The 25,382-nt window shown below is 41.6% G+C and overlaps 1 protein-coding gene across 3 annotated transcripts in view; it reads right to left on the bottom strand.

Annotated features, from left to right (window-relative positions):
• The window catches only part of PLEKHM3 (pleckstrin homology domain containing M3), a 197,988-nt gene that overhangs the window by 6,412 nt on the left and 166,194 nt on the right, over window positions 1-25,382 (bottom strand). The gene's annotated exons all lie outside the window — the stretch shown is intronic.

Below are 25,382 nucleotides of genomic sequence, written 5' to 3'. Positions count from 1 at the left end.
GTCAGTTAGCGGTTTTGTGATCATGGTTATGATGGACAGCTCTAGAAGCTCCATGTGTTAGCCTGACTGAGAAAGAAGTGGGGGTAGTGATTCTAGGGTGAAGTGACAGAAAATAAGAGTGGAGTGCCCTGCCGACTGAAAACACTCCCAACACCAGCGATAATCCCTGTGTCACAGCTGTGAAAATGTGGCCTTCACTTCCGCTCACAAGAGCCAAGTGGTTACCTTTATTTGACACTTTGGAAAGTGTCAAAATGGCATATTTTCAATTTCTGAATGATAGACTGTGGTCTGTTGCTCTTTTGAGTTTTGTTTTTTTTAAATTAGAAACTCCCTCAAACCTTTCTATACCTAGCTTCATAACACACGTGGGAACAGTAAAGCATGAGAGAGTGGGGGAGAGATCTTGTTTTTTAAGAAAAACAAAAAACACACAAACACTGTAATTTATAGAGAGGAGACATTCCAGGTGGATGATGTTGTTGGCTTGGTGGAAGCCTGTAGGAGTCTAAATGGCTTGTTTTTACTGCAAAGCCTTTAATAATGAGTAACTGACAAGCTTTCCTGGTGGCTTAGATGGTAAAGAATCTGCCTGCAGTGCAGGAGACCTGGGTTCAATCCCTGGGTCAGGAAGATCCCCTGGAGGAGGGCATAGCTACCCACTCCAGTATTCTTTCCTGGAGAATTCCATGGACAGAGGAGCCTGGCGGGCTACGGTCCATGAGGTTGCAAAGAGTCAGACATGACTGAGTAACACTTTTCTCACTTTCAACTGACAAGCACAACTATAACTGCTCCAGTGGGTGGCTTGCCAGTGAGGATTAAGTTCTCATCCTTCCTCACGTGAGTGACAGCCAACTAGGACCTCATCCCAGGAGCCCAGGGAACTGGGCCTGTGTGATTTTGCTCCACCAGCAGTGTCCACGCAGGTTCAGCAGGTTCAAGCATGGCTGTGACGGAGCCAGCCCTCAGGGCTCAGTCTTATGCCTCCTACTTTTCTTTGAGTTTCAGAGCTGGGTGTGGGATGGTCTCTGGAGCACCACTCCCTGGCCTGCTATTGGCTCAGGATTCAGAAAGTTTGGTCAAAAGAAGATCTTCCCACCCACCCTGGTACCCAGGAGAGAAGGCAGGGACTTAGAGGGAGAGGCACTAGTGTGTGGGGAGGGGCTGCATCTACCAGCTTAAATCTGTATCTATCTTAAATCCGATAAATCTGTATCTACTGATTAAAAGACAGAAGCTTCACTGTACCCAGAAGTCTCTACCTCCAGCTCAGCTATCTGGCCTAAATACTGCATAGCAGTGGTTAGTAGAGCAGGTAGGGTGAGATGGCCTGATGCCAATCCACATTCAAATCACATTCTGCCTACCGGACTGCCATGGATGGAGCTGTGTGCCCCCCAGATTCCTATGCTGATGCCTCAACCTCCAGTGTGTCTGTATTTGGAGATGGGGTCCTCAGGAAGTAATTTAGGTTCACTGGAATCATAAAGATACGTCCTGATCTGATATGATTTGTGTCTTCATAAGAAGAGAACTAAAGAGGAACTAAAAGAGCCTCTTGATGAGGGTGAAGGGTGAGCGTGAAAGAGCCAGCTTAAGACTAAATATTAAAAAAACTAAGATCATGGCATCCGGCCCCATTACTTCATGGCAAATAGAGGGGGAAATGGTGGAAGTAGTGACAGATTTCCTCTTCTTGGGCTCTAAAATCACTGCGGATGGTGACTTCAGCCATGAATTGCTTCTTGGCAGGGAAGTGATGACAAACCTAGACAGTGTGCTGAAAAGCAGAGACATTACTCTGCCAACAAAGGTCCATATCGTCAAGGCTATGGTCTTCCCAGTGGTCACATACAACTGTGAAAGCTGGACTGTAAAGAAGGCAGAACGCCAAAGAATTGATGCCTTTGAACTGTCGTGCTGCAGAAGACTCCTAAAAGTCCCTTGGACAGCAAGGAGATCAAACCAGTCAATCTTAAGGGAAATCAACCCTGAATACTCACTGGAAGGACTGATGCTGAAGCTGAAGCTCCAGTATTTTGGTCATCTGATGCAAACAGATGACTCAGTGGAAAAGTCCCTGATGCTGGGAAAGATTGAGGGCAGAGGAGAAGAGGGTGTCAGAGGATGAGATGGCTAGATGGCATCAAGGATGCAATGAACATGAACTTGGGCAACTCTGGGAGATGGTGAGGGACAGGGAGGCCTGGCGTGCTGCAGTCCATGGGGTCACAAAGAGACAGACATGACTGGGCGACTCAACAACAACAAGAAGGACAACTGAGAGCCCCTTCTCTTCCCTGGCCTGTACTCGGAGGAGAGGCTATGTAAGGACTGAGGCAGGAAGGCAGCCGTCTGCAAAGCAGGAAGAGAGCTCTGGCCAGAAACCAAGCCCTGCTGAGCCCTGACCTGGGACTTCCAGCTGCCAGCACTGTAAGAAATAAATCCAGTCTGTGGTATTCTCTATGACAGCCAGAGCTGACTAAGACAGTGACCGTGAGGAAGTTACTTCACTTCCCTGAACTTCAATTTCCTTATCTGCTAAGTTGGGTTTCCATTAACATGTACCTCATCTGGCGCTGTGTGGCTCAAATGGGATCACAGATACAGTGTTTGCACAGTTCCTGGCACCCGGTTAACACTTAATTACACAGCTGAGATGGCTTCTTCCAGTGTCAGCAGCTACCTGCTGCCTTCCTGCAAGCCTTCATTTCAGCCTGATTTCACCTATGCCACCGTGGTGACCTGAGGGCACTTTGATCAACCCCGTCATTTCAGAGATAGGAAAACTGAGGTTCTAGGAGGGGTAGTAGTAGTTGTCTCACGAGGACACAGTGAGTAAAAGGCAGAGCAGAGATGAGAACCCAGGACGCCCGGCAGCCCAGCCAAGGCTTGTACCTGAGGCCTGCTTACCCAAGTGAGAGTACTGTGTGATCACAGGACACGCGGGGCTTCAAGTCAGAATCCTTGTGTCCCAATCTCAAATCTTTCTCTGAGTGACCTTGGGCACGGAATTTATATTCTTGGTACTTACAATGACTTCCTTCCTAGTCAGTGGGGTTCTCAGACGAAAACGGGTGGATGTAGGTGGAAGGGCCGGTCAAATGGCAAGTGGTTCGAGGAGCAAGCAAGGGGGTACACCAGCTCCCACGGTGACACTAGCACCTGCCTTCTTGCCTGGAGCTGCCGGGCTGTCCACGTGGTGGGGCCATCCTTATCATCGCCCTGGCCTCAACCCCTCCCTCCTTCCCAGGGAGAGTGTAGGCGGGGAGTGAAGGGCAAATGCAGGTGTCCTAGCGCCTCTCTGGTCTGGCCGGCTCCTCCCCGGTGGCCTGTCCTCGGTGGGTCACACCTCTGTCACCTCCTACTACCGAAGGGCAATGAATGATAACTTTATTTAATAAATTTCCTCCTTCCTGCCTCCTCTATCCTGCTGAGTTAGTCCGTGACTTACACACCTAGGGATGTTACCCCAGGGAATGGCTGATAACGAGACAACCCCTGGATTCCTTCAGTACCACGCCCTGTCTCTGCTGATACCCCTCTCCCTGCTGATACCCCTCTCCCACCCCACTGTGAGTGGAGAGATCGAGTCTTATCAGATATTTCTGGTACAACAAACACCCATGGGGTGACGCAGGGACCAAGTACACCTGCTCTTTCTAGCCAAAGGTCACTAACTGGAAAAAAAAAAAAAGAAGTGTAAGATAAAAAATGAATGATTTCAAAATAGAACCAAGTCCTAGTTTTTCTAACAATCTGTAACCCAGCAGGCATCTTTTGACCTGTATAAGTGGATAGACTTATCAATGACTTTCCCAAATTCAGAGATTGTAGTGTTAAATTTTCCCCCTGACCCTCCCTTTACAGAAAAGGAACAAGGGCAGGAGAAGGAAGGAGGGAGAGAGACTCTCACATAAGTTATGAGCTCTGTAGTAAAAATGTAGTGTCCAGGAAAAAATATTTACATTAAAAATGCAATATGTAGGTATTCTTTTCTTTGAGAATAGGACTTTACTAAAAAGGCCCTTTCACACTAAAAAGATTCACTGACCCCTTAGTTTTTACTGAATTTCATAACTGTATTAAAAATACAAAATCCAATTAAACATAACTTTTAAGGAACACGTCTTTTTTATAAGGCAAAGCTACCAATGTATTTGTCTGGGCAGAAAATTGCTACAGATGATGAAAGAGCAACGTCCCTTTGGCATTCCTCAGTGATACAGCAAATGAAAGCCAGCACCTTCATTTCTGAGTCATCCAGTCCAGCAGTCAGCAGTGTTTTGGCTCCTGCTGTGGCCCCTGGAGAACCAAGGCCATGTGGCCTCCCTTTCTAGTGTCACGTTATGGAGGGTGTGACCACATAGACGTATACTTGCTATAACCAGGGCCGTGCAATAGATTTCTCTATTTTTTCCTTGAAAGCATGCACTGCTTCGCTTAGTCCAGGGATCTCAACCTTGGCACTAGTGATGTTTGGGACGTATAGTCCTTTGTTGTGTGGTGCTATTCTCAACGCTGTGGGCTTCCCAGGTGGCGCTAGTGGTAAAGAATCTGTCTGCCAATTTAGGAGATGGAAGAGACACAGATTCGAACCCTGGGTCGAAAGATCCCCCTGGAGGAGCAAATGGCAATCCACGCCAGTACTTTTGCCTGGGAAATCCCATGGACAGAGGAGCCTGGTGGGCTACAGTCCATGGGGTCGCAGAGAGTCGGACACGCCTGAGCACATACAACCACCACCTTCTGAGCACTGGAGTATGTTTAGCCGTCTCTCTGGCCTCTGCCCACCAGATACTAGTGGCAAACCCTGCTCCTCCCGTCAATGCCTCCAGACACTGCCAACTGTCCCTGGGGTGTGGTGGGCGGCAGGCAAGGGTAGGAAACCTTCTGGGTTGAGAACCGTTGACTCAACCTATCTGGACAAGGTATCACTGAGAGGGTACCCAGGGAATACATAAACAGTGCCCTCTCCAGGTGGAACCTGCAAGTATCCCCTGCGGGCTTACAGTCAAATTAACCAATAAGGTCCAGTGTAGTGTGTTCATTCACATCATTTTCACAAATACATATTTTAATATATCACTTGATTAAAATAGCTGAAACTCACTTAGCATTAACCATCCTGTGGTTTCTAAAATTAGTTTGTGTGTTGTTAGTCGCTCAGTCGTGCTCCTCTGTCCATGGGAGTCTCTAGGCAAGAACACTGGAGTGAGCAGCCTATCCCTTTGCCAGGGGAACTTCCCACCCCAGGAATCGAACTGGGGTCTCCCGTGTTGCAGGCAGATTCTTTACCAGCTGAGCTACCAGGGAAGTCCATGCATTGACTAGTAACCCTCAACTTTCTGTCAGCTCACCTTGATTCTTCCATTCTCCCCAAAGGCCATCTTGGTGACTGACCCTGTACCACATTTATCCCCTCTTTGGCCAAGAACTTCCAGGGTATTTCTCTGTGGCGTTCTGTCCTTCTTCGAGTTCTATCTAAGCCATCTAGAGAACCAAAACCAAATACTTTTCTGTTTGCCCCATAAAATAAATCTCTTTTACCTAACTGTGAAGCAGTTTGGTTTCAGTGACTTCTGCAATGGAAAGGAGACCAGTAAAATATCCGTGAGGCCACTTACTAGCAGAAGGAAGAGCACAATGAGAAAGAGTAATCCTGAAATCATGGCCCTAGCATCACTGGGATCTTGGAGAACTTACTTCATCTTGGAACCTCACTTTCCCCAGAAGGCTAAGAGAAAGTTGGATTAGATGGTCTTTAAGGTTCCTTCCAACCTGCAGATTTTGTGCAGGGGAAAAAGAGCTACTCTGGGTTTTATCTTCTTCTTCCAAACTTCCTTGGCCCCAGGTCTGTGGATGAATGAGTGGGAATGTAGCCCTGCTGGTCCCTTCTCAGAAAAATCTCAAACTGACAAGCTGGGCATGAATGAGCCTTAAAGTGAAGAGTGAGATTTTATTTATTTATTTATTTAAAGAGTGAGATTTTAAATGTTATTGGCATTCATTAGTCAAGTGATGAAATAGCTTATATGTACTAGTACATACAGCTCTGATCATCAGGAATTTGGCCAAAAGGAGTTGACTGCCCCTTCAAATAAAATTTCAACTAAACATTAAGGACTTCTCTCTAAGTCTTCTCCCAATCTTCATCAGCATCCCTTTTCCCCAAGAAAAATCCCCAGAATTGTTAAATGTTAAGGGGTTTTTATTTTGTGGGAGTGAGGACTGGCTAGAGGCAGCAGTCATTCACCAGCGTACATGGAAGTACTTTTGTGTTTTAAACATTGGGACAGCCACACTGGACAAGACCAGGTGCCAATCAGTGCAGTGTACACCAGAGGGTGTGTGAGGAGAAAGGAGCAACTCGAGGTCCGAGTCTGCGGAAGCCCTAGGGGTCAATACCACTAATGATCGGTGACGCCTGGTAAACTGGTCCCCTTCCTTGGAACGGGGCAGAGGAACATCTCCACCAGTTGGGGGAAACAGAAATCTCATTCTATGTCTTAATAAAGGCATTATCAAACGAGACTCTATTGTTGTTGTTCAGTTGCTAAGTCACGTCTGACTCTTTGCAAGCCCACTGCCTGCAGAGGCTCCTCTGTCCTCCACTATCTCCTGGTTGCTCAAAGTCATGTCCATTGAGTTGGCGATCCTATCTAACCATCTCATCCTTTGCCTCCCCCTTCTCCTTTTGCCTTCAATCTTTCCCAGAATCAAGGTCTTTTCCAATGAGTCAGCTCTCCACATCAAGTGGCTAAAGTTTGGAGCTTCAGCTTCAGCATCAGTCCTTCTGATGAATATTCAGGGTTGATTTCTTATAAACAACCCTAAAACTTGGCTTACTGACCTACAGCAAATGAAAGAGAGGTCCAGAACCCAGAAATCGAAGCCAATTGCCAAGAGATTGGACGGACAGGATGTTCTTATTACAAGCTATCAAATTTAAGAAAACTCACCTGTGACAAAACTAACAGAACTAAATATGTGAAGGGGAAAAGGCTTGCTTCTCAAATACTATGGCAAAGAAGCAAGAATTTCTGGCTGCTGAGAGTTTCCTGTTCTGGAATGCTGATGATGTGAAACCAATTAGAGACAGGCTGATGAGGGCTTTGTCTGTGCCCTTCCAGCACCTAGATGCACACAGGGAGGTCACAGGAAGCTGCTGGAGGCCTCTGCCTCAGGTTCAGGTCACCGAGATGCTTCTGCTCTGTTCATGTTGGGTTCCTCCCTGGCTGCATTTTTATTTTTGGCTCAGGCAATGACCTCAGATATTTCACTAGGATTGAAATTCAGGCTGAGCTTGGTTGGATCTCTGACAAGGGAAAGACAGGCCCACAGCAGGGTAAGCTCTGGCTGATTTCCACTCAGGGGCGCCCACGACGAAAAGGGTGGGGCGCAGAGTGAGTGCACGTGATCAGGCATGCGTGTGCGGTTTGGGGCATGGCTGCTCTGTAAGACGCCTCACAGGGTCACTAGTTATTATCGGTTTTTCTCAGAAACCAAGATGATTATTCAAATCTCTCAGCTAAGGGAGGTCAGTCATTGGGGCCTGGTTATTTTCATGTTTGGGGTTGGTGTTTCCTTCTGTTCTTGAGTCAGTCAATGGATGTCAGCAAACAATTTATAATTTGCTTAAATAGGAAACCAGCCAGTATCATATACGGCATGTCTGTCTCTGTGTGTGTATGTGTGCTATGCATATAGCTACAAGTATGCTGTTTAGAAGAATACACAGAATATGTTACTAAACATTCAAAGGTAAAATGAATTAAATATGATTTAACTAGATGATACAATCTAACAGATTCATTCTTCTGAATGAATGAATGAGCAAGCCTTGTGCTGGGATAACCGGAAATCCATCCCCCAGGTGCCCCTGGGTTCTGTCTGACCCAGGAGAAGCAGGTGGGAGGGGAAAGGGAGACAACAAAGGGTCCGGCTCCTCGGAGAACAAGGGCAGGGACGAGCTGCATCTGGGTCCATCGCATTTAGGGTCGTTAACTGTGATTTTTTTTTTTTTTGGCTGGGGGTAGGGAGGTGGGTAGTGAAAAGGTATCCCCTATAGTTTGACTGGAGTTCCATGAGACTGGAAAAGGTCGAAGATCCAGTGCCTTTGGCTAAATGTCCGGCAGATTTAGGCATGTTATGTGCTAATTTGTAAAGCTGGGCCAGTAGTTCTGAATTGTAAAATGCACAAATTAGATATTTAAATCAGACAACACCTATATGGCCCTTTGCCCCTATTTTTACATAAATTATCCTTAAAATAGCTCTCCTAGTTGTATTCCCTTTTTAAAGAAGTCAGTCAGTAAATAGATAAACATGAAATGAAATAATAAAATAACTGCTGGCTTCTCTGGTCCCAGAACTAGTAAATGGTGGTCAACTTTGGCTGTAATTTCTGTCTTCTGACTTAAATCTGGCCCTCTTTCCACAGTTACTAGCCACATGACCATTTAAGTTATTTAGTATATCTGCAAATACCTGCTAAGACTCAAATCTGGGAAGAACAATTGGTATGCCCTGAAATGATCTTTTTATTTACCTTTTAATCCCTGAAGTTAATTAAGGAAGGTTTTTTCCCTGATTACAGCCCACAAAGCATTTGGCTTTCACAGGTCTTGCACTTTTAGTTTGTAAACCCAAGCTCAGCTAATACCTTTGACAAGAGCTTTACTTAAAATCTTGGCTTTGAAAATAGAATGTAAACAAGGGTTAATTAATTCATTTGCTAATTTTGCTACCCTACTGGGGACAGTAACTCACCATTATCTTTAGTGCTAATGCTTAATAAATGCTTCTTGCTAATTTGCAGGTGGTGACAGGACTTCTCGGTAATACTCTATGTATATAAAATCATAATAGATTTGACCCGAATGAAATATCTTTTTGGAGATAGGGAAAAACTGGAATTTCTGACACTTCTAAGTTTCTTTTTTTTAATAGTTCACTTGGCAGTTAATATCATTCTCAACAGACAAACGTCCATTACTTCTTGGGATTACTTTAGGAAAATCTTGTTTTAATATTAGAAAAAGTAAACTGAAGGAGGATTTTAAAATTTTCTACAATTTTTGTGAACAGCTAGGATATATCATGATTGTACCCATTAAAAAACCATAAATAAGAGCAATGACTTTCTGTGAAAACCTCTAAAGTAGTTCAAAATATCTAAGAGTCCAAGAGATGTTTAGAAATATCTTGCTACATCTAAGATAAAGACAGTAAATATAAGAATATTATTAGGCTAATGCAGATTTGAAAAAAAATTATCTTGGCTTATATATATAGACTGCTGTTTAATTTACCAGCCTACCTTTAAAACGTAAAACTGAAAAATTTAACTGTCAAGGTTTGAAGTAAACCTCTTTAAAAGAAACAATAATTTATAAAGATAGATACCAAGATTCTGATGGGATTTACTTGTATTTAACATACTACATTTCAGTTCCTCGAGACACTTAATGGAACACAAATAAAAGAAACTGTCAAGCATGGGTACATTAGAAAAGTGCAAAAACGTTCAGAAGGTAAATCTAGTTTAAACAGCATGATTAGTTGCTTAGGAATAAGTTAAATGATGTAAATTTAAAAGGAGAAAGGCAGTCAAATAAAAGACCCAAAGTGTTTTGTCATTACTTATCTCCTTATTTGTCTCTTCTCATCAATACAAGTTTCTACAACACAGTATTACTTTATTTTCTAATACTCAATGTGTTCCAGGCCAATGGTTCTCTAAGTGTGGTCCCTGGACTAGCCAAACCAGCGTCACCAGAGAATTTGTTAGATATGCAAATTATTGGGTTCCACGCCAGACTTACTGAATTATAAACTGCAGGGTGGGGCTTGTCACTCTATTTTAACCAGCCCTCCAGAGAATTCTGATGAATAAAAAAGTTTAAAAACAACTGCTCAAGGCCAATCATTTCCAAAGGCAGTTGCTCTATCTAATATATTAGACAGACCTATTCTATGTATTCTTGGGGTTCCCTGGTGGCTCAGATGGTAAAGAATCCGCCTGCAGTTTGGGAGACCTGGGGTTTGAACCCTGGGTCAGGAAGATCCCCTGGAGAAGGGAACGGCTACCCACTCCAGTATTCTGGCCTGGAGAATTCCATGGACGAGAAGCCTAGCAGGCTATAGTCCATGGGTCACAAAGAGTTGGACACGACTGAATGACTTTCACTTTTCATTCTAAATACTTAGAACAAAAACATGGACTTAGCAAAATGAAATAGGAAGTGATGTTAATTACTGTTTTTACATAGGACTTTACATTTCATGTCTATTAATATTTTCCTATAGCTGATAAGTAAGCATCTCATCTTATTTTGCTTTTCTTTATCACAAAATGGGGTTGTTCTTATATTCATTGGTCATTTGCATATTTTTGTATATTGGTTTGTGTCCTTTGCACATTTTCTAGTGATTTTATAGATTTTTTTTTTTTTATATTTGGGAAATTAATGCTTTGTCACATGTGTGGTAATATCTCTCCAGGTTTCCTGTTTATATTTGCCTTTATCTGTAAAATTTTAGGCATTAACTTTTAAAAAATGTATTTAAAAGCATTTTGCTTTCATGGCTTCTGGGTTTGTGTCAAGTTTAAAGAGACCTTCCCCATTTTAAGATGATAAAAATATCCACCCTTCTTTTCTTCTAGTACTTTATCGGTTTTTGTTTTGTTTGTTTTATATATTAACATATTTGATCCATTTGGAATTTATCTTGACATAATGAGTATGGTAAAATCCAGCATTATTTTTCTTTCTCCCATGGTTGTCTGGTTCCCAGTTCCTTTTATGGAATGATCCATTTTTGTGTCACTAATTTGCTGTGCTACCTTTATTGTGCATTAAATTTCCCTATAACTTAGATTTATCTCCATGCTTTCTGAAATCCTATTCCACTGATTTATTTTCCTATGCCAACACTATACTGCTTTTTAAATTTTATTTTAAAAAATATTTTTATTTATTTATTTGGTTGTGCTTGGTCTTAGTTATGGCACTGGAGATTTTCAGTCTTTGTCACAGTATGTGAGACTTTATTTGCAGCACGCAAACTCTTATTTGCAGCATCTTGGGACCTAGTTCCCTGACAAGGGAACTGGTCAAGCCAGAGCCCCCTGCATTGGGAGCGAAGAATCTTAGCCACTGGACCACCAGGGAAGTCCAAACAGTATACTGTTTTATAATACATTCAGATATCTGGTAAAAAACAGTCTCCCTTCAAGTAAACAACCTTAGAATTAATCTAAAGAGTTATAATTAATATAACTAGTTAATTATAATTAATATAATCTAAAGAGTTAATTAATCTAAAGAGGGCTTCCCTTGTAGCCCAGTTGGTGAAGAATCTGCCTGCAATGCAGGAGACCTGGGTTCAATCCCTGGGACGGGAAGATCCCCTGGAGAAGGAAATGGCAGCCCACTCCAGTATTCGTGCCTGGAGAATCCCATGGAGAGAGGAGCCTGGCGGGCTACAGTCCATGGGGTCGCAAGAGTTGGACACGACTTAGTGACTAAACCACCACTACTGCCCAAAGAGTTATAAGATTCTGTCTTGACTCTATTAAGTTCAATGCTGCCCATCTTTATGTTTTTTTAAATGAAAAAACTTGAAATGTATATCATCAACCAATTACATTTATAATTTCATTTCTTACTTTTATTTAAAAAGAGATGCACCAGTATAAACATATCAGGTAATCAAGGACCAATTCTGACTTTTTTTTTTTCAATCTTTACTTTAGATATTTGACATTTTGAACATCTCAGTTATTTATTTTTACCTTTATACAGTGACAAAAGTATTAGCTTTTGGTGGGTTAAACTAATAGACTGTGAACATGTTTATTAGATTAGAAAACATGATTTAACTGCCCAATAATGTATAAGGTTTTAGCCTACTGTGCTTGAACCAAACACACTGAAAAAATAATGTAATAATGCTTAAAACACTGAATGACAGAAAAATGCAGGAACAACATGCCTTTTTTTTAGCAGCTCCTTTGATTCAGTGAGAACATTATTTGAAACTCTGACTTCCACTCTGCATATTAGTAAAAGCTGGATGGGGATGGAACCCAGGTCTCCCACATCGCAAGCAGATTCTTTACCATCTGAGCCACTGGGGAAGCCCAAGACCACTGGAGTGGTTGCCCTTCCCTCCTCCAGGGGAGCTTCCGAACCCAGGAATCAGACTGGGGTCTCCTGCATTGCAGGAGGATTCTTTACCAGCTGAGCTACCAGGGAAGCCCCTGAAACTGATAACACAGTAATAAAAAAAAGTTATGAATAGTTATACTATGTACACAAGTAATAAGCAGACACATTAGATACCGGGAAGTCACTGCAAGTTGTATTTCTTTCAACACTGTGTATGTTGACTCATAAGACAGGACTAGGGTGGAGAAGGCTAGAGGGTTGTATATCAGCAAAGGAAACTCTCAAGGGGAGCATTGTGGTCGTTCACTGGGAGAAGCCACTGGGTGCCTTTTGCTTAGGTCTGGTTAACAACGTGCTTGCTAACTAATAACTCAGCCTTTCAGTGTCTCTGGGAGGTGACTTGGGCAAGCCCTCTAGACCCCTCAGTGAGAAAAACTGAGATAGGAAACTTTTGTGGGGGTAGGTGGGGAGGAGGGCTAAGAACTGCTCTTCAGTACTTTCTAAGCATTAGGGTTTGCCCGATTAGGTCTCTCTCTCTCATTTTTAAAGATTTATTTTTTGGCTGTGCAGTACAGCATGTGAGATCTTAGTTCCCTGACCAGGGATTGAACCTGCACCCCCTACACTGCAAGCTCAGAGTCTTAACCACTGCACCACCAGGGAAGTCCCAGGTCTCTCTCTTCTAAACAGTGGACCTTACATAACTCTCAGGAAAGCGGAGGAAGGGAAAAGTCACCTTTCATGCTTGCTGCTCTGACATTCACATCACTTGTGTCCCTTAGCTCCTGGGCTGGTGCCTCTTTCTGACTGTGTCAAAATCATGCCCTCCCTCAGGCTAACTCAGGCTTCACTCTTCCACCCTAATGTCATCCTACCCAACTCCACCCCTTGTCTTCCCAGGGAAATTCTGCTTGTTTCTTCATTCTCAATTCTGAAGTTTTTCTTCCCAATCACTGATACAAGCTGCTTTCCTACCTAAATCTTTTAATTTAAATTTCCTTTCTCTCCACCACCTCTTTCTAGAAAAAGAATGCGTCAACTCCCCTCTTAAAGAAGAGCTTTAAGATACTTCAACTTCCCCATGTTCAAGCCTAACTAGATCTTTTAGCTTAAGTTACCTTACTTCAAATTAGTGGCTTCCAATATTTCCAGTGCAGTCTTTAAACCTGTCACTGGTTCATTATTTGCAAGTCAGTCTATTATGTTACTGGTTTTATAAAAGGCATTTCTGTTTTTTACATGAATTATTTTTTAAAAAATATTTATTTGGCTGTTTGGGGATCTTCAAAATAGGGATCTTCCTATGCTGTGTCACGTGGGATCTCTTGCACATGGACTCTAGTTGTGGTGCACAGACTTAGTTGTTCTGTGGCATGTGGGATCTTAGTTCCCTGACCAGAGATCAAGCAGGCATCCCCTGCACTGCAAGCTGGATTCTTCACTGCTGAACCACCAGGGAAGTCTCATGAATCACTTCTTTTAATACTCTCTTTCCCTGTTCTCTCATCAAAAAAATTCTTCCTGTTAATTTTGGTGAGAACACCCACCCCACCCCCACCCATCACCAGAAGTAAGTGAAACTAGCTAGTTAAGGCTACACAGTAGTCTTTTACCCTCCCCCTCCTAGGATGCTTTCTGCCTCCCTCAAACTTCAGGCAAGTGCTGGTAACATGGTGAGGCAGAAAGGATACTGCACTGTTTGACAGCCTGAATCTCCAACTACCTATGGGAATGGTGTTGCAGGGGATGCTGGCATCCATGGATGGTGGAGTGGAACGGGGAAGGGGAGTGTGTTGCAGGGTGTGGGGGCAATGAGTAAATGATTGCTAAGCTCCCCAAGTTCTATGCTCTGATATGATTCAGTCTAAAGAGCAACTTTTGTACAGAGTGCAAATGTCAATGAACTGTGCCTTTAACTCTGTTTTACGTACTATGAGAGAATCAGGAACCAGACGATTATTAATGGTAGCTATAGATGGCATAGGCAGATGTTTCCTGATGCAGCATTGAGTGGTTTAATATTCAAAATACTGAAAGGATTTAATAAAGATATGATAATGCACATTAGATGCTGAAATAAGAACAAGAAAACAGCTAACAGGATACTATCTGTACCCCTACGGTTGGATGAAAAAAGTCTCAAGCCATTATAAACATATACTGACAAAACCAACATACTATTGTACCTCTTGTAATTCTAAAGTATAAAAACAGTTCATTTCAAAACATATTGCTCAGTCTGAAAAGTCAACATTTTTTATATGGAAAGGTAAATACTCTTTCTCTTCTCCATTGTGTATTCAGGTTACTTATTTACAGTCCCACAGAGAAGGAAAAAGCACACACTAAGAAGTGACCTAAAAGATGTTTTGAAAATTAAGTTACCTGGGTAGCTTAGCAAAGCTCAAGTTTTGACAGTGAAGTCTCCATTGGGCCAATAAAACACATCTGCCCCTAATATATAATTGAATGTTAGCAATCACTCAATAAAAGTCAGATATCTTGGCAATGTCTACATTTAAGCAGGCAAATTCCCTGAAATGAGCTTAAAAGCTATTTTAAATAAAATAGGTAAGTACGGATTTGCAAAGCCAAAGTAAAATAAACCATCCATTCATAAACGATTTATTGAGCATTTTTTACTATGTGCTGTTCTAGATGTAAAGGATGGAGCAGTGAGCAAAACAGAGTCTATTTCCTTAAGAATCCTACATTATTTCAAAATGGTGGACTGAATCAATATTTGAATTTATATCTTAATCCCTTTGGGTGGATTGTATTTAAAAAAAGCAGTCAACGTCCCTGAAAACGTCATGACAAACTATCAAGAGACTAATACAAAATGTTAAGCCACAGACCTGAAATAAAGCTCTTATAAGCTCTTACTTTGGTCAATAAGAGCTTAAAACAGTGTCACATGCCGACAGGTAGAGGGGTAGGGGATGGCTTGTTGAAGGTCACGAAGCAACTGAGCGGCAGAGTTAGGAATGACATCTAGACGTTCAAGTCATCAGTCCAATAATTTTTTCTGAGGACTAGCCTGCCTCTGTTTATTAAGTGGATCTTCACAATTTTAGAGCCAGTTACATTTTTTTTTTCCTGTAAAATTACCTATTAGTGAAAATATACAGGTTAAATATGGCTATTTTCCTGGTTCTACTATGATGCAATCTCAATTTTGTTAAAAAATATATATGCATACATAAGTATGGAGAATTCTCTTCTTTATATTTTCATATACTTTAAGCATTTTCTCTAATGAACATCAATCAATTTTACAGTTGGAAAGGTAAAACAGGAGTTAAATAACTTACCCCCACTCCAAACCACAAAAAATTAGGTTAACTGAAATACTTAGAGATAAGATGACTAACACAATATTAACCAGACACGTAACTAGAAACTTGGTAAGAAATATGTCTGGGGGAGACAACAGCCATCTATTCAAGTGACCAAATGACTTCAAAAAACAATAGCAGCCTCACCAGCTAGGATTGTGTTTACAAATGCACGGTATTTATCAAGTGGCTTAATGGCATAAAGGGTCAGGTCAGTCCTGAGGATTACACAAAAGTCCTGCCTGTATCAGCAGACGTTCTGAAACATTTCAATGTGTGAATATAGGAGCCACCAGGCCAAGGTGAAATGTTATTTACCAAGTTACTCTTTGACCAAAGTTTAAAAGCCAAAAAAACGAGCATTGTGCTCCGGTTTTTATCAAGGAGAACTTTTACTCACTCAATACATACATTGAAGAGCAGGCAGTCAGGTAGCCTAGTGGAGCAGAATTCCATCTTGTAAGTCAGTGTCCTTCTGCCCCTCACAAAATCTGCATGCTCTTTGGGCTTCAGTGTTTCTACGCTAAAAATGTTGACATGGTCTCTACAGGTCCTTCCATCTTTGTTAGTAATTTTGATTCTAGAACATAGGCAGGGGAGTTGGAGAACTATGGAGAAAGTTCCTTAATATGCTCCTCTTCAACACCAGAGGGAGAGAGAGAGAGAGAGAGGAAAGAGACAGAGAGCAAGAAGCATTAAGCAGATGCAAACCACTGGTTCCTCAGCAAAGGCACCTACGAGGAGGAGTCCAAATTCCCTCGAGCTGCTGGGAGAATCCCACACCTCATTACAATACTTGCTGAATGGCTGCGTCCCAAGAAAAGCCACAGAAAGGAAATATCATTAAAAAAGCGTATATGCATTGGGGGGAAGCTGTTCCCTCCCTAACACCCGACTGGGCCAAGGCTGTTGTTCCCTATTGTTGAACAGGATGTAACAGGACTGCCAAGCACAGCCCACGAACCTGCTAATTAGGTGCACCGACAGTGTTTGTTTTGGAACCATTTACCAACAGAGGAATGTGTCAGGCTGATTAGTGAAAAAAGGGTATGTAATGTATGTGTATTCGAGTCCAGATGAGGGCATAATCCAGGTATTCGGTCTGTTTGTGCAGGGACTCACACAAACTGAAGGCTGAGCAAATAGGAAGCTACAAGGGAAGACCAGCTTCTTCGTGGTGCGCGGAGTTTTCTCCTACTCCCCTGACTCCCACCAAAAGAGTCCTGCCCAAACGTGAAACTCTCTTTCATGAAATGACAAACTCTAACGGGTTGCCCAGAAAAATGGAAGAGCCTTTGTAAGGTCACTGACAGATCCAGAGTTTGATAATTTTCTAGGCACGTTAAGTGGCAACTTAGGCAAAGCCATCTCCATCCACAGTTACCTTCCATGAACAAATTAAAGGAAACTAGGGCAGTGGGAAACACAGCTCTTAATGGACTGTTGAAGTTGTGCTAAGAATTGCCCATCTCAGCATGTTCTGTGTGAAGAAGTAATTCTATACTTCATAATGAAGCAGTTTTCTTTCTCTCTTTTTAAACAAACCTTTTAAAGGTTGGACTACAGTTAGGCACTTGAAGCTTCATGTGTTTATGAAGCTTAAAGAAGGGCAGAGGGTGCCAAGACAAAGAACAAAGTCCATGCCCCAACAAGTTCGGGTCCTCAGGGGCAGGATGATGTGAATTGCAATGAGATGCAAAATGACAAAGGCCAATTCCAGAGGTCAAGGTGTTGCGAGGAGTCCCCGTGCTGTTTGGTACAAGCTAGACTTTTCTGGAGTTTGGCCAAAATGGATGAAAGTGATGGAGCTTGAACTGAATTCTTTAGGAGACTTTTTTTTTCTTCTGTAAGCTAACCTGACAAAGGGCTTGCCTGATGGCTCAGACAGCACAGAATCTGCCTGCAGTGTGGGAGACCTGGGTTTGATCCCTGGGCTGGGAAGATTCCCTGGAGGAGGGCATGGCAACCCACTCTAGTATTCTTGCCTGGAAAATCCCCATGGAGGGAGGAGCCTGGAGGGCTACAGTCCATGCGGTCACAGAGAGTCGGACACAACTGAGTGACTAAACACAGCACAACCTGACAAAATAGATTTTAAAAGTGAAAAAGAGGATAAGACCTCTTAGAAACTCACTGACTGTGGGCTGTTCCACGCGGCCAGTGTTTGTTCTCGAAGTTAGGGCCCTTATTTCTTACTCTCCATCAAGAAGGCTGTGCTTTGTCATTCCTGCTTCCTCGGGATGTAGACCTGGACCATTGTTTTCACAGAAGGTCCCTCTCTCCTAGAGCTGAGCTGTCTTTTCAGTCCTCTACAGGAGTAAATGCTGGATTGGGCTCAAGTAAAGCAGTTTTGTGATTCTGGATCTTTGTCCTGTATTCAAAATCTTGCAACCTGGATTTCAGTGTTTTCCTACGTAAAGGAGAGAGGTATGTGTTTAATCTGGGATGTGCCTTCCTAAACCTGGTAAAGGCAGGCCCTCATTCCACAGGTACCCCCGGCCGAACATGGCCTGCCCCGGCGGCACAGAGTGGGAAGCCTGGCTGTGGTCCCCTTTCCCGGGTCCCCCGCCCCCTCAGGATAGCCCTTTAGCCACTTCACAAAACAAAGGCAGAGCTTTCCCCCAGCCCAATCTAACTCCAGCTCACTGCTCCAAGTATGAAAAAAATCCAGGTTGGCAAATAAAGGGAAAATTATAAAGAACAGTTTTGCCGGGAGGTTTCTTTAATAATAGGTACATACGATTTTCAAATTTCTTTTAGGGGGTATGCTGCAAAAACAGTTTGAAGACTATAGGTACAGAAAAAATGGTGATGTACAATGGAAAAAGCACGGATTTTAGAGTCAGATATATCTGGGTTCACGTTTTGGCTTTATCTCTTGGGCCAAGTTAATTGCCTCCTCTGAAACTAGGTTTCCTCATTATAAAAATGGAGGTAACAATACTTCCTCAGAGGACTGGTAGAAGAATTAAATGATGAGATATGAAAACTGCTGGCACTAGTAAGTATTAGTGCCATTCCCCTACAATCCCAGAATAGTTGCTATGTCAGCCAGAGATGCTGTTCTAGAAATTATTACTAGGGTTTTATTTCTAAATTATATATTTGTGAAGTTTCCTTCTGCAGAACAATTCATTTAATAAGGAAAAGAAAGTCTTAGAGTTGACCGATGTTTGATAATGTTGTTGTTTAATGACCAAGTCATGTCCAACTCTTTTGTGACCCCATAGACTGTAGCCCGCCAGGCTCCTCTGTCCATGGAATTTTCCAGGCAAGAATACTAGAATGGGTTGCCATTTCCTTTTCCAGGAGATCTTCCCGATCCAGGGGTTGAACCCACGTCTCCTGGATTGGCAGGCAGATTCTTTACCACGGAGCCACCTGGAAAGTCCAGGTGGTACATGGCCATAATCAAATAGGCATGTTAGAACTGGGTATATGCTGATACTGAAGGGCATGAATCAGTGCTTTAGAGCTCAACATGGAGTTTTCTCCTCTGTTGAGAAATTGTGGAGCATCTTTCTACCCACAGTGCATGTCACCCCCCTTAGGGGAACCCCAGGTCGACCCCCTCTCCTGTGGCTCTTCCCACATGAGAACACAACCGCCTGGTGTCTTGTCTGTCTCTTACTGGAGACCGTCAACTATTTGTGAGCAAGGAGCATGCCGAGTTCACTCTGTGTCTCCAGAACCCAGCCCAGTGCACAAACATAATATGCTCAGTGAATCATTTATTGAAGGAATGAATAGTTCTAATGCTTGTGGAATGTTCTTTACTGAATTGTAATTATGTTGTTCACATGATAGTTGGGTCTGAAAGGATATTAAATATAGTTCTGAGGGCACAGGGGTGCTGAATTTAGCCAAGATGGTTAGACACGTACGTGGTAACAACCTCACTAAATTTCTAGGATTTTCACATATAGATTTTTAAAATATATTTTACTATGGAAAATGTCAAACATATTCAGAAAGTAGAGAGGACATTATAATAAACCCCTGCATACCTATCACCTCGCTTCAATGATTATCTCTTTCATCTATATTTATCCTCTCCCTCCCACATCAGATTATTTTCAAGCAAACCTGATTTATCATCACTTCACCCATAAAGATTTCAGTTACACATAGATTTTAAAATTTATCCCACTATTCAAATTTATTTTTATTTATGGATGTGTATGTGCTCAGTTGTGTTCCACTCTTTGTGACCCCCACGGACTGTGGTCTTCCAGGCTCCTCTTGTCCATAGGATTTTTCAGGCAAGAATACTGGAGTGGACTGCCACTTGCTTCTCCAGGGGATCTTCCCGACCCAGGGACTGAAGCCGGGTCAGCCGTGCCTCCTGTGTTGGCAGGCGGCTTCTTTACCAGCAGTGCCGCCTATAGTTAGTATATCTTTATGGATATGTTTTAAATCTGCAACTCTAAATTTCTGATTACAGTTTTCCTTCAGTAAATCTTTTATGAGGCTTTCTGTTTGTCCTTTTTCCATTGATGTGTACAATCCATGCCCAGCGTTTAAGTGGAAATTGAACACCATGAGAAAGCTCGGCAGGTTCCTGGAAAGTATTATGGACCTGGAATTCCAGGAAGGCTCAGGGCTCCTTCAGACTCAGACATCTGTGCAAGCAAATAAAGGGAGCTGAATCTGACTAAGGGAGAAACAGAGGATTCCGACTATATTCCTTCCTACAGGGTAAAGGCCTTATGAGCCCATGGCTGTGCTAATGTGGTCACTTTGGTTGTGAGAATCCAGCATCATGGATCATGACCACAGGTATCTTAGAGGAGGGGTTCTTTCTCCTGCATGTGACTCGGAATCACATGGGGAGTCTTTGAAGATACCGATTCTGGGGATTTAAAGAAGCCAGATCTAACAGGAGACCCAGATGTGCAGTGAGAGAGGAGCGCCTCTGCCCTGCAAGAGACAAATACCGAGACTGGGGGCTTTAAACGCGTGTGCACCCCAGCACCCTGATTCTGGTTTCTAATATTCTCTATTTAAAAGGAGCAGGGGCCCCCTGGAGAAATGGCTGCTTCTACGATTAGGGCAGGAATTATGTAAGATGAGCTAGGAGCATTGGGCAGTGCTAGAAAGTAAGGAACTGCTCAACACCAAAACCTCCATAATCACCATGATATGCCAAGGGGACACAGGAGCCAACTGAAAGAGCTTAAAAGGCTAAAACCGGAACGGTTCGAGTAACACAAGCACGTGGTACTGGATTACAACCCAAAGTACAAAATACATATTTTTTATTTATTTTATGTATTTTGGGCTCCCTGGTGGCTCAGATGGTAAAGAATCTGCCTGCAATGCAGGAAGACCCGGGTTCGATCCCCTGGAGAAGGAAATGGCAACCTACTCTAGTATTCTTGCCTGGAGAATTCCATGGACAGAGAAGCCTGGTGGGCTACAGTCCATGAGGTCACAAAGAGTCAGACACGACTGAGGGACTAACACACACACATAAAATAAATATGCACAAGTCCATACTGATATGAATAAATAATTGAAAAAATAAATGGGAAAGAAGAAACACATCTCTTAGGCAGAAGAATTCCAACTGACTCTGTACATATTGCACTCATATAAGTCCCCACTGCTTAAGTGTGGGTCGAACATACTGACTTCCAGAAGGAAAGTATAAAAAGGAGATGGGAGTGGGTGGGGGGATGAGTCACTATGAAGTGAAGACACAAGGCTACAATGATCAGTCCCGTTCACAGTATGTACCCACGATACGACATCATGATGAAAATCACGATGGAAATGAACACTCTTTGTTCTTCCTCCCAAACCCATAGAACCTGGTATAATCATAAGAAAGACAAGTATGTCCCAATAGAAGGACTGACCAAATACCTGACCAGTACCCTGCAAAACTGTCAAGGCCATGAAAACAAAGTCGGAAAGATTGGTACCACCATGGAGCAGAGAATGATGAAGCAATTAAACGTCATGTGACATTCTGGAACAGAAAAGATGACTAGGTAGAAACTAAGGAAATCAGAAAAAAAAAAACTGTGGATTTTAGCTAATAATTGTGTATCAAGATTGGTTCCTGAACTGTAACAAATGTACCATACTAATGTAAGATGTTAATAGTGAAAACTGGGTATGGAATACAAAGGAATTTTCTGTATTATCTTTGTAGTTTTTCTGTAAATCTAAACTTGTTCTAATAAAGTTTATTAAAACTTTTCAGCTTTGATCTTTGAGCCAAATGTTCTGCTGATTGAACTGTTTTAACAAGTTTTATATTTCAGGATAGGGCTTCCCTGATGGCTCCCCAGTAAAGAATCCACCTGCTAACCCAGGAGATGTGGGTTTGACCCCTGGGTCGGGAAGATACCCTAGAGAAGGAAATGGCAACCCACTCTGGTGTTTGCCTGGGAAATCCCATGGACAGAGGAACCTGGCAGGCTATATAGTACACAAGGTTCCAAAGAGTTGGGTACAACTTAGCAACTAAACAGCAACAACATTTTTAAGGACAGTTGTAGATTTACAGGAAAACTGAGTAGGTAGTACAGAGTTCCCATATTATGACTGGCCTCCAGTTTTCCCGATTATCAACATCTTGCATTAGTGTAGCAGTTTGTTACAATTAATGAAGCAATATTGGTATATTATTAACTGAAGTCCACAGTTTAAAATAGAGTTATTCTGTGTTGTACGGTTCTATGAGTTCTGACAAATGTATAATGTCATGCATGCACCATTACAGAATCATGTTGAATAATCTCATTGCCCCCAAACTTCCTGTGCTTCACCTATTCATTCCTCCCTACCCTCTCTAAGAGAAGACCCTGGTAATCATTGATTTTCTTACTGTCTGTACAGTTTTGCCTTTTTCAGAATGTCACATACTTGGAATCATATAGTAAGTAACTTTTTCAGATTGGCTTCTTTCGCTCAATAGTATGCACTTAAGTTTCCTCCACGTCCTTTCGTGGCATAATAGCTCATTTCCTTTATCCCTGAATAACACTGCACTATATGGATATACTACAGTTTTCTTACCCATCAACTGGGTTGTTTCCAATTTGGGGCAATTAGGAATAAAGCTGCTATAAATACCCACATGTAGATTTTTAAGTGGACGTAAGTTATAAACTCATATTATTTAAAGGTATACTGTTGATTTTCAAATATTTGGGTATTTGGCAAGTATCTTTCTATTATTGATTACAGTTTAATTTCATTATGGTCTGAGACCGTACTTCGCATAAATTCTACTCTTTAAAATTTGTCCAGATGTGTTTTATGGCCCAGAATGTGGTCTCTCTCTTAGTAAATATTCCATGTGAGCTTGAGAAGAATGTATATTCTGTTTTTGGATGGACCACATGAATTGACATAGATGTCCATTATATTCAGTTGGTTGATAGTGGTTTTCAATTTAACTATACATTCACTGATTTTCTGCCTATGGGATCTGTCAGTTACTGACAAAGTCTCTAGCTATAATAATTATTATTAGCTCAGTTGTGTCTGACTCTTTGTTTCCCCATGGACTGCAGCCCACCAGGCTCCTCCGTCCATGGGATTTCCTAGGCAAGAATACTGGAGTGGGTTGCCATTCTCTTCTCCAGGGTATCTTCCCGACCCAGGGTCTCCGACATTGCAGACACTAGGGAAGCCCAACTATAATAATGGATATACTTAAATATAATTGTGGATCCATCTGTTTCTCCATGCAATTGTTGGTTTTTGCCTCACGCATTTTTGACTCTTTGTTCATATACATTAAAGACTGTTATTTTTTTTTTGAAGAACTGACCCACTTATCGTTATATAATGCCCCTTTTTATCATGGTGTAAAGAAATGGTATTATTTCTTCAAATACTCAACAAAATTCACCAGTGAAGCCATCTGACTTCTTCATGGGAAGATTTAAAAATTACTATTTCAATTTCTTGTTGAAGGCTTATTCATATTTCTATTTCTTCTTGAGTCAGTTTTGTTACTTTGTCTTTCTAGAAATTTATCCATTTAATCTAAGTTGTCTAACTTGTTGGCATGAAGTTGTTTATGCTGCCTGTTAAAAATTCTTTTAATTGCTATACCCTTTTTCTTTCCTGATACTGGCAATCTGTATCTTCTCTCTTAATTTTTTGGTCAGCCTACCTAAAAGGCTATCAAGTTTGTTAATCTTTTCAAAGAAGCAATGTGTGGTTTCATTGACTTATTGCTTTTTATTTCATTGATATCTTCTCTAATCTTAATTCTTTCTTTCCTCCTGGTTGCTTTGGATTTACTTTGCTTTTTGTAAGTTTCTTAAAGAGGAATTTTAGGTTATTAATTTGAGAACTTCTCTCCTCTTTTCTGATATAGGTGTTTATAGCTATAAATTTCACTCAAAGAACTACTTAAGCTGCATTCCACACGTTTTCATATTTTGTGTTTCATTTTCATTCATTTAAAAATATTTTAGGGATGTCCCTGACAGTGTTTAAGACTTCACCTTCCAATGCAGGGGTTGCAGGTTCAATCCCTGGTTGGGGAGCTAAGATTCTGCATGCCTCACAGCCAAAAAAACCAAAACATAGGACAGAGGCAATATTGTAACAAATTCAATAAAGACTTACAAAAATTATCTTAAAAATTGATACATTAAAATGGTGAACTTAATGCTCTTTAAAATTTTTAAAAAATTTCTCTTGTGGTGGGTTTCTTCTTTGACACATGGGCTTTTAGAGCATATTATTTAATTTCCAAATACTTTGGGGGTTTTTCAAAATTTTTTTCTACTGGAGATCTTAATTCCATATTTCAGAGAACACATCTGGTATGGTTTCAATCTTTTAAATTTATTGAGACTTCTTTTAAGGCCCAGGATATATGGCATATTCAGTTGGAAGTATTTTTTTAATTTAATTTTTACTTTTTTATTAAACATTTTTTATTGCAGTATAATTCACATAAAACTCACTCTTTTAAAGTGTAAAATTCACTGCTTTTTAGTATATTCACAAGACTGTATAACCATCACCACTATCCAATTCTAGAACATTTATATCACCACCCCCCATTAAGTCCATGCTCATCAGTAGTTATTCTCTTTCCCCCTTCCCCAAGCTCTAGGCACCTACAAATCTACTTTCTGTCTCCATAGTTTTGTCTTTTGGGTACATTTCATATAAATAGAACATATGTGGCCTTTTGTGTCTGGCTTCTTGCACTTAGCATAATGGCTTCAAGGTTCATCTACTCTGCAGCATATAATTCATTCCTTTTTAGATGGAATAATATTTCACTATGTGGATAATATCACATTTTGTTTATCTAGTCATTAGCTGATAAGCATTTATATTGTTTCTAATTTTTGATTACTATGAATACTGTTGCTATGAACATTTGTATACAAGTTTTTGTGTGGTATACATTTTAAAGAAGTATATAATCTTTAGGCTATGAGCTAAATAACAGTACTCAGGAAACTGGAGGCAGGAGTAGTGTGTGTGTGTGTGTATGTGTAGGGAATCTTATGTTTATCTGTCTGTCTTTCCGTGTGTGGGACCTAGACATTTACAAATAGTCTTTGGGTTTAAGAAGAGGCCAGAAGGGCTGAGTGGACTCTTAATATCTTAGCTCTACCACACAAGCTTCAACTCTCCCCGGCTACATGCCTCACCTTCTCTTCTGAACCACAGAGTAAGTGAGCCCAGCAGGGTGGGAAATGAGCCATGACATTCATGCCCAAAGAAGCCAATGCACTTATGCACAAACAATGTATATTCCTCTTACGCTTTTGGAATAAAAGGAAAAGTGATATGTATCATTTTATGACGCAAGAAACAGGCAACAGGAAAAACCCTGCTCTTAAGTTAGGGGGAAAAACATCATCCATCAATC

Source organism: Dama dama, chromosome 8 (assembly GCF_033118175.1).
Source record: "Dama dama isolate Ldn47 chromosome 8, ASM3311817v1, whole genome shotgun sequence".
Classification (NCBI taxonomy): domain Eukaryota; kingdom Metazoa; phylum Chordata; class Mammalia; order Artiodactyla; family Cervidae; genus Dama; species Dama dama.
Note: the sequence above shows the minus strand (reverse complement) of the source record. Positions and strands in the feature narration are given on the sequence as shown.